Source organism: Procambarus clarkii, chromosome 4, assembly GCF_040958095.1.
Source record: "Procambarus clarkii isolate CNS0578487 chromosome 4, FALCON_Pclarkii_2.0, whole genome shotgun sequence".
In the NCBI taxonomy this organism is placed as follows: domain Eukaryota; kingdom Metazoa; phylum Arthropoda; class Malacostraca; order Decapoda; family Cambaridae; genus Procambarus; species Procambarus clarkii.
The window spans coordinates 12,833,387-12,844,378 of NC_091153.1; positions in this window are offsets into that span (position 1 = coordinate 12,833,387).

Sequence of the window (10,992 nt, forward strand, 5' to 3'; positions counted from 1 at the left end):
TCCCCCTGACACCTTCCCTCTGACACCTTCCCCCTGACACCTTCCCCCTGACACCTTCCCCCTGACACCTTCCCTCTGACACCTTCCCCCTGACACCTTCCCCCTGACACCTTCCCCCTGACACCTTCCCCTGACACCTTCCGTCTGACACCTTCCCCCTGACACCTTTCCCCTGACACCTTCCCCCTGACACCTTCCCCCTGACACCTTCCCCCTGACACCTTCCCCCTGACACCTTCCCCCTGACTCCTTCCCCCTGACACCTTCCCCTGACACCTTTCCTCTGACACCTTCCCTCTGACACCTTCCCCCTGACCCCTTCCCCCTGACACCTTCCCCTGACACCTTCCCTCTGACACCTTCCCTCTGACACCTTCCCCTGACACCTTCCCCCTGACACCTTCCCCCTGACACCTTCCCTCAGACACCTTCCCCCTGACACCTTCCCTCTGACACCTTCCCCCTGATACCTTCCCTCTGACACCTCACTTCTGTCACCTTCCCCATGACACCTTCCCCTGACACCTTCCCTCTGACACCTTCCCTCTGACATCTTCCATCTGACACCTTCCCCCTGACACCTTCCCTTTGACACCTTCCCCTGACACCTTCCCTCTGACACCTTCCCTCTGACACCTTCCCTCTGACACCTTCCCCCTGACACCTTCCCCCTGACACCTTCCCTCTGACACCTTCCCCCTGACACCTTCCCCCTGACACCTTCCCCCTGACACCTTTCCTCTGACACCTTCCCCCTGACACCTTCCCTCTGACACCTTCCCCTGACACCTTCCCCCTGACACCTTCCCCCTGACACCTTCCCCCTGACACCTTCCCCTGACACCTCCCCCTTGACACCTTCCCCTGACACCTTCCCTTCTGACACCTTACCCCTGACACCTTCCCCCTGACACCTTCCCCCTGACACCTTCCCCCTGACACCTTCCCCTGACACCTTCCCCCTGACACCTTCCCCCTGACACCTTCCCCCTGACACCTTCCCCTGACTCCTTCCCTCTGACACCTTCCCCCTGACACCTTCCCCCTGACACCTTTCCCCTGACACCTTCCCTCTGACACGTTCCCCCTGACACCTTCCCCTGACACCTTCCCCCTGCCACCTTCCCTCTGACACCTTCCCCCTGACACCTTCCCCCAGACACCTTCCCCTGACACCTTCCCTCTGACACCTTCCCTCTGACACCTTCCCCCTGACACCTTCCCCCTGACACCTTTCCCCTGACACCTTCCCTCTGACACCTTCCCCCTGACACCTTCCCTCTGACACCTTCCCCCTAACACCTTCCCCCTGACACCCTCCCCCAGACACCTTCCCTCTGACACCTTCCCTCTGACACCTTCCCCCTGACACCTTCCCCTGACACCTTCCCTCTGACACCTCACCTCTGACACCTTCCCTCTGACACCTTCCCCCTGACACCTTCCCTCTGACACCTTCCCCCTGACACCTTCCCCCTGACCCCTTCCCCCTGACACCTTCCCCCTGACACCTTCCCCCTGACACCTACCCCCTGACACCTTCCCTCTGACACCTTCCCCTGACACCTTCCCCCTGACACCTTCCCCCTGACACCTTCCCCTGACACCTTCCCTTCTGACACCTTCCCTTCTGACACCTTCCCCCTGACACCTTCCCCCTGACACCTTTCCCCTGACACCTTCCCCTGACTCCTTCCCTCTGACACCTTCCCTCTGACACCTTCCCCCTGACACCTTCCCCCTGACACCTTCCCTCTGACACCTTCCCCCTGACACCTTCCCTCTGACACCTTCTCTCTGACACCTTCCCCCTGACACCTTCCCCATGACACCTTCCCCCTGACACCTTCCCTCTGACACCTTCCCCTGACACCTTCCCCCTGACACCTTCCCCTGACACCTTCCCTCTGACACCTTTCCTCTGACACCTTCCCCCTGACACCTTCCCCCTGACACCTTCCCCCTGACACCTTCCCTCTGACACCTTCCCCCTGACACCTTCCCCCTGACACCTTCCCCCTGACACCTTCCCTCTGACACCTTCCCCTGACACCTTCCCCTTGACACCTTCCCCCTGTCACCTTCCCCTGACACCTTCCCTTCTGACTCCTTCCCCTGACACCTTCCCCCTGACACCTTCCCCTGACACCTTCCCCTGACTCCTTCCCTCTCACATCTTCCCCCTGACACCTTCCCCCTGACACCTTCCCTCTGACACCTTCCCCCTTACACCTTCCCTCTGACACCTTCCCCCTGACACCTTCCCCCTGACACCTTCCCCCTGACACCTTCCCCCTGACACCTTCCCCCTGACACCTTCCCCTGACACCTTCCCTTCTGACACCTTCCCCCTGACACCTTCCCCCTGACACCTTCTCTCTGACACCTTCCCCCTGACACCTTCCCCCTGATACCTTCCCTCTGACACCTTCCCCCTGACACCTTCCCCCTGACACCTTCCCTCTGACACCTTCCCCCTGACACCTTCCCCCTGACACCTTCCCCCTGACACCTTCCCCCTGACACCTTCCCCCTGACACCTTCCCCCTGACACCTTCCCCCTGACACCTTCCCCCTGACACCTTCCCCTGACACCTTCCCTCTGACACCTTCCCTCTGACACCTTCCCCCTGACACCTTCCCTCTGACACCTTCCCCCTGACTCCTTCCCCCTGACACCTTCCCCTGACACCTTCCCCCTGACACCTTCCCCCTGACACCTTCCCCTGACACCTTCCCTCTGACACCTTCCCCCTGACACCTTCCCTCTGACACCTTTCCCCTGACACCTTCCCCCTGACACCTTCCCCCTGACACCTTCCCCCTGACACCTTCCCCCTGACACCTTCCCCCTGACACCTTCCCCTGACACCTTCCCCTGACACCTTCCCTCTGACACCTTCCCCCTGACACCTTCCCCTGACACCTTCCCCTGACACCTTCCCTCTGACACCTTCCCACTGACACCTTCCCCTGACACCTTCCCCCTGACACCTTCCCCCTGACACCTTCCCCTCTGACACCTTCCGCCTGACACCTTCCCTCTGACACCTTGCCCCTGACACCTTCCCTCTGACACCTCACCTCTGACACCTTCCCTTCTGACACCTTCCCCCTGACACCTTCCCTCTGACACCTTCCCCCTGACACCTTCCCTCTGACACCTCACCTCTGACACCTTCCCTCTGACACCTTCCCCCTGACACCTTCCCTCTGACACCTTCCCCCTGACACCTTCCCCCTGACACCTTCCCCTGACACCTTCCCTCTGACACCTTCCCTCTGACACCTTCCCTCTGACACCTTCCCTCTGACACCTTCCCTCTGACACCTTCCCACTGACACCTTCCCCCTGACACCTTCCCTCTGACACCTTCCCTCTGACACCTTCCCCCTGACACCTTCCCCCCTGACACCTTCCCCCTGACACCTTCCTCCTGACACCTTCCCCCTGACACCTTCCCCCTGACACCTTCCCCCTGACACCTTCCCCCTGACACCTTCCCCTGACACCTTCCCCCTGACACCTTCCCTCTGACACCTTCCCTCTGACACCTTCCCCCTGACAACTTCCCCTGACACCTTCCCTCTGACACCTTCACCTCTGACACCTTCCCTCTGACACCTTCCCCCTGACACCTTCCCTCTGACACCTTCCCCCTGACACCTTCCCCTGACCCCTTCCCCCTGACACCTTCCCCCTGAAACCTTCCCCCTGACACCTACCCCCTGACACCTTCCCTCTGACACCTTCCCCTGACACCTTCCCCCTGACACCTTCCCCTGACACCTTCCCCTGACATCCTTCCCCTGACACCTTCCCTTCTGACACCTTCCCTTCTGACACCTTCCCCCTGACACCTTCCCCCTGACACCTTCCTCTGACACCTTCCCCCTGACACCTTCCCCCTGACACCTTCCCTCTGACACCTTCCCCCTGACACCTTCCCTCTGACACCTTCCCCCTGACACCTTCCCCTGACACCTTCCCTCTGACACCTTCCCCTGACACCTTCCCCCTGACACCTTCCCCCTGACACCTTCCCTCTGACACCTTCCCCTGACACCTTCCCCCTGACACCTTCCCCTGACACCTTCCCTTCTGACACCTTCCCCCTGACACCTTCCCCCTGACACCTTCCCCTTGACACCTTCCCCTGACTCCTTCCCTCTGACACCTTCCCCCTGACACCTTCCCCCTGACACCTTCCCTCTGACACCTTCCCCCTTACACCTTCCCTCTGACACCTTCCCCCTTACACCTTCCCCCTGACACCTTCCCCCTGACACCTTCCCCCTGACACCTTCCCCCTGACACCTTCCCCCTGACACCTTCCCCCTGACACCTTCCCTCTGACACCTTCCCTCTGACACCTTCCCCCTGACACCTTCCCCCCTGACACCTTCCCCCTGACACCTTCCCCCCTGACACCTTCCCCCTGACACCTTCCCTCTGACACCTTCCCCTGACACCTTCCCCCTGACACCTTCCCTTCTGACACCTTCCCCCTGACACCTTCCCTCTGACACCTTCCCCCTGACACCTTCCCCCTGACACCTTCCCCCTGATACCTTCCCTCTGACACCTTCCCCCTGACACCTTCCCCCTGACACCTTCCCCCTGACACCTTCCCTCTGACACCTTCCCCCTGACACCTTCCCCCTGACACCTTCCCCCTGACACCTTCCCCTGACACCTTCCCTCTGACACCTTCCCCCTGACACCTTCCCCTGACACCTTCCCCCTGACACCTTCCCCCCTGACACCTTCCCCCTGACACCTTCCCCCTGACACCTTCCCCCTGACACCTTCCCCCTGACTCCTTCCCCCTGACACCTTCCCCTGACACCTTTCCTCTGACACCTTCCCTCTGACACCTTCCCCCTGACCCCTTCCCCCTGACACCTTCCCCTGACACCTTCCCTCTGACACCTTCCCTCTGACACCTTCCCCTGACACCTTCCCCCTGACACCTTCCCCCTGACACCTTCCCTCTGACACCTTCCCCCTGACACCTTCCCTCTGACACCTTCCCCCTGATACCTTCCCTCTGACACCTCACCTCTGTCACCTTCCCCCTGACACCTTCCCCTGACACCTTCCCTCTGACACCTTCCCTCTGACATCTTCCATCTGACACCTTCCCCCTGACACTTTCCCTTTGACACCTTCCCCTGACACCTTCCCCCTGACACCTTCCCTCTGACACCTTCCCTCTGACACCTTCCCCCTGACACCTTCCCTCTGACACCTTCCCTCTGACACCTTCCCCCTGACACCTTCCCCCTGACACCTTCCCCCTGACACCTTTCCTCTGACACCTTCCCCCTGACACCTTCCCTCTGACACCTTCCCCTGACACCTTCCCCCTGACACCTTCCCCCTGACACCTTCCCCCTGACACCTTCCCCTGACACCTCCCCCTTGACACCTTCCCCTGACACCTTCCCTTCTGACACCTTACCCCTGACACCTTCCCCCTGACACCTTCCCCCTGACACCTTCCCCCTGACACCTTCCCCTGACACCTTCCCCCTGACACCTTCCCCCCTGACACCTTCCCCCTGACACCTTCCCCTGACTCCTTCCCTCTGACACCTTCCCCCTGACACCTTCCCCCTGACACCTTCCCCCTGACACCTTCCCTCTGACAGCTTCCCTCTGACACCTTCCCCCTGACACCTTCCCCTGACACCTTCCCCCTGACACCTTCCCCCTGACACCTTCCCCCAGACACCTTCCCCTGACACCTTCCCTCTGACACCTTCCCCCTGACACCTTCCCCCTGACACCTTCCCCCTAACACCTTCCCCCTGACACCTTCCCTCTGACACCTTCCCCCTGACACCTTCCCTCTGACACCTTCCCCCTGACACCTTCCCCCTGACACCTTCCCCCTGACACCTTCCCTCTGACACCTTCACTCTGACACCTTCCCCCTGACACCTTCCCCTGACACCTTCCCTCTGACACCTCACCTCTGACACCTTCCCTCTGACACCTTCCCCCTGACACCTTCCCTCTGACACCTTCCCCCTGACACCTTCCCCCTGACCCCTTCCCCCTGACACCTTCCCCCTGACCCCTTCCCCCTGACACCTTCCCCCTGACACCTTCCCCCTGACACCTACCCCTGACACCTTCCCTCTGACACCTTCCCCTGACACCTTTCCCCTGACACCTTCCCCCTGACACCTTCCCCTGACACCTTCCCTTCTGACACCTTCCCTTCTGACACCTTCCCCCTGACACCTTCCCCCTGACACCTTTCCCCTGACACCTTCCCCTGACTCCTTCCCTCTGACACCTTCCCTCTGACACCTTCCCCCTGACACCTTCCCCCTAACACCTTCCCTCTGACACCTTCCCCCTGACACCTTCCCTCTGACACCTTCTCTCTGACACCTTCCCCCTGACACCTTCCCCATGACACCTTCCCCCTGACACCTTCCCTCTGACACCTTCCCCCTGACACCTTCCCCCTGACACCTTCCCCTGACACCTTCCCTCTGACACCTTTCCTCTGACACCTTCCCCCTGACACCTTCCCCCTGACACCTTCCCCTGACACCTTCCCTCTGACACCTTCCCCCTGACACCTTCCCCCTGACACCTTCCCCCTGACACCTTCCCTCTGACACCTTCCCCTGACACCTTCCCCCTGACACCTTCCCCCTGACACCTTCCCCTGACACCTTCCCTTCTGACACCTTCCCCCTGACACCTTCCCCCTGACACCTTCCCCCTGACACCTTCCCCTGACTCCTTCCCTCTCACACCTTCCCCCTGACACCTTCCCCCTGACACCTTCCCTCTGACACCTTCCCCCTTACACCTTCCCTCCGACACCTTCCCCCTGACACCTTCCCCCTGACACCTTCCCTCTGACACCTTCCCCCTGACACCTTCCCCCTGACACCTTCCCCCTGACACCTTCCCCCTGACACCTTCCCCAGACACCTTCCCTCTGACACCTTCCCTCTGACACCTTCCCCCTGACACCTTCCCCCCTGACACCTTCCCCCTGACACCTTCCCTCTGACACCTTCCCCCTGACACCTTCCCCTGACACCTTCCCCCTGACACCTTCCCCCTGACACCTTCCCCCTGACACCTTCCCCCTGACACCTTCCCTTCTGACACCTTCCCCCTGACACCTTCCCCCTGACACCTTCTCTCTGACACCTTCCCCCTGACACCTTCCCCCTGATACCTTCCCTCTGACACCTTCCCCCTGACACCTTCCCCCTGACACCTTCCCCCTGACACCTTCCCCCTGACACCTTCCCCCTGACACCTTCCCCCTGACACCTTCCCCTGACACCTTCCCTCTGACACCTTCCCTCTGACACCTTCCCCCTGACACCTTCCCCCTGACACCTTCCCCCTGACTCCTTCCCCCTGACACCTTCCCCTGACTCCTTTCCTCTGACACCTTCCCTCTGACACCTTCCCCCTGACACCTTCCCCCTGACACCTTCCCCTGACACCTTCCCTCTGACACCTTCCCACTGACACCTTCCCCTGACACCTTCCCCCTGACACCTTCCCCCTGACACCTTCCCCTCTGACACCTTCCCCCTGACACCTTCCCTCTGACACCTTCCCCCTGACACCTTCCCTCTGACACCTCACCTCTGACACCTTCCCTTCTGACACCTTCCCCCTGACACCTTCCCTCTGACACCTTCCCCCTGACACCTTCCCTCTGACACCTCACCTCTGACACCTTCCCTCTGACACCTTCCCCCTGACACCTTCCCTCTGACACCTTCCCCCTGACACCTTCCCCCTGACACCTTCCCCTGACACCTTCCCTCTGACACCTTCCCTCTGACACCTTCCCTCTGACACCTTCCCTCTGACACCTTCCGTCTGACACCTTCCCCCTGACACCTTCCCCCTGACACCTTCCCTCTGACACCTTCCCCCTGACACCTTCCCCCTGACACCTTCCCTCTAACACCTTCCCTCTGACATCTTCCCCCTGACACCTTCCCCCTGACACCTTCCCTCTGACACCTTCCCTCTGACACCTTCCCCCTGACACCTTCCCTCTAACACCTTCCCTCTGACATCTTCCCCCTGACACCTTCCCCCTGACACTTTCCCCCTGACACCTTCCCTCTGACACCTTCCCCCTGACACCTTCCCTCTGACACCTCACCTCTGACACCTTCCCCCTGACACCTTTCCCCTGACACCTTCCCTCTGACACTTTCCCTCTGACATCTTTCCCCTGACACCTTCCCTCTGACACCTTCCCCCTGACACCTTCCCCCTGACACCTTCCCCCTGACACCTTCCCTCTGACACCTCACCCCTGACACCTTCTCCCTGACACCTTCCCCCTGACACCTTCCCCCTGACACCTTCCCTATGACACCTCACCTCTGACACCTTCCCCCTGACACCTTCCCTCAGACAACTCACCTCTGACACCTTCCCCCTGACACCTTCCCTCTGACACCTCACCCCTGACAGCTTCCCCCTGACACCTTCCCCCTGACACCTTCCCCCTGACACCTTCCCTATGACACCTCACCTCTGACACCTTCCCTCTGACACCTTCCCTCAGACAACTCACCCCTGACACCTTCCCCCTGACACCTTCCTTCTGACACCTTCCCTCTGACACCTTCCCCCTGACACCTTCCCGCTGACACCTTCCCTCTGACACCTCAGAGGTGCCACAATACCGGGGCTGACACACAGTTGGAGTGGCCGTAAAACTTGCTGATGATCCCCTGGTTGTAGCGACCATCTCGTTAAGGCGGCCAGCTACCTCGTTGGCCAATCCATTTGTATCGATTTAGGATATTTTCAATAGAGATTTATCTAAAGAGAGCGAATGTAAAAAAAAATGCTTTGTATATCGCGCCTTGGATATCTTCAGCCTTGGATATCTTCAGCCTTGGATATCTTCAGCCTTGGATATCTTCAGCCTTGGATATCTTCAGCCTTGGATAACTTCAGCCTTGGATATCTTCAGCCTTGGATATCTTCAGCCTTGGATATCTTCAGCCTTGGATAACTTCAGCCTTGGATATCTTCAGCATGATGATCTTAAAAAAATAATATAAATTCTCGTTTTTTTTTTTTTGCATTTTGTGTTTTTTTATAAGATTGGATGAAATTTGTTTCTCCTTCAGACCAGTGTGTTGCAGATGTAACACAGTCATATTGGTCCTATGTACAGTAAATAGTTGTATTTACCAATTACTTCTAGACTAATTAGTTCTTCTAGGCATTTTACTATGACGAATATGTCATCGACATAAGGACAGTATATACTTTGTTTTTGTCTACTACTGGTGACTCGTTGCTCGATGGTGCAGGTCAAACCTCGCACGTGGCACCCATAAGGGCTCTGAGCCCGTGGCACCCATAAGGGCTCTGAGCCCGTGGCACCCATAAGGGCTCTGAGCCCGTGGCACCCATAAGGGCTCTGAGCCCGTGGCACCCATAAGGGCTCTGAGCACGTGGCTCTCAGCACGAAAACATGTATCTACAGATAATTGCAGATTCCAAAATATATAAAAAGTAGTGATTTTGATAACATTAATGTAAATCCAGGATTATATAAATTAGGTAACTTTATAATTAATAAGATTTGTGGAATATTACGAGGGAAAAATGACGTTCTTTGTAGGAGGACAGGTCGCTCCATCACCCTAGCAGGACAGGTCGCTCCATCACCCTAGCAGGACAGGTCGCTCCATCACCCTAGCAGGACAGGTCGCTCCATCACCCTAGCAGGACAGGTCGCTCCATCACCCTAGCAGGACAGGTCGCTCCATCACCCTAGCAGGACAGGTAGCTCCATCACCCTAGCAGGACAGGTCGCTTCATCACCCTAGCAGGACAGGTAGCTCCATCACCCTAGCAGGACAGGTCGCTCCATAACTCCAGAAAAATGACAGGTCGCTCCATCACCCTAGCAGAAGCACAGGTCGCTCCATCACCCTAGCAGAAGCACAGGTCGCTCCATCACCCTAGCAGAAGCACAGGTCGCTCCAACACACTACCAGGAGGACAGGTCGCCCCATCACACTAGCATGACGACAGGTCGCTCCTTCACCCTATCAGGAGGACAAGTGGCTCCATCACACTAGCAGGCACTAGCATGAGGACAGGTCGCTCCATCACCCTAGCATGAGGAAGGTCACTCCATCACCCTAGCAGGATGACAGGTCGCTCCATCACCATAGCAGAAGCACAGGTCGCTCCAACACACTAGCAGGAGGACATGTCGCTCCATCACCCTAGCTGGATGACAGGTCATACCATCACCCTAGAAAGAGGACAGGTCGCTCCATCACCCATGCAGGGGGACATGTCATACCATCACCCTAGAAAGAGGTCAGGTCGCTCCATCACCCTAGCAGGAGGACAGGTCATACCATCACCCTAGAAAGAGGACAGGTCGCTCCATCACCCTAGCAGGGGGAAAGGTCATACCATCACCAGAGCAGGAGGAAAAGTCATGCCATCACCCTAGCAGGAGGACAGGTCGCTCCATCACACTAGCAGGATGACAGGTCATACCATCACCCTAGCAGGAGGACAGGTCGTTCCATCACACTAGCAGGATGACAAGGCGGTACCATCACCCTAGCAGGACGAAAGCTCGCTCCATCACACTAGCAGGAGGACAGGTCGCTACCATCACCCTAGCATGAGGACAGGTCGCTCCATCACACTAGCAGGATGACAGGTCGCTCCATCATCCTAGCAGGATGACATGTCGCTCCATCACCCTAGCAGGAGGACAGGTCGCTCCATCACACTAGCAGGATGACAGGTCGCTCCATCATCCTAGCAGGAGGACATGTCGCTCCACCACCCGAGTAGGAGGACAGGTCGCTCCATCACCCTAGCAGGAGGACAGATCATACCATCACCCTAGCAGGAGGACAGGCCGCTCCATCACCCTAGCAGGAAGAAAGGTCATACCATCACCCTAGCAGGAGGACAGGCCGCTCCATCAC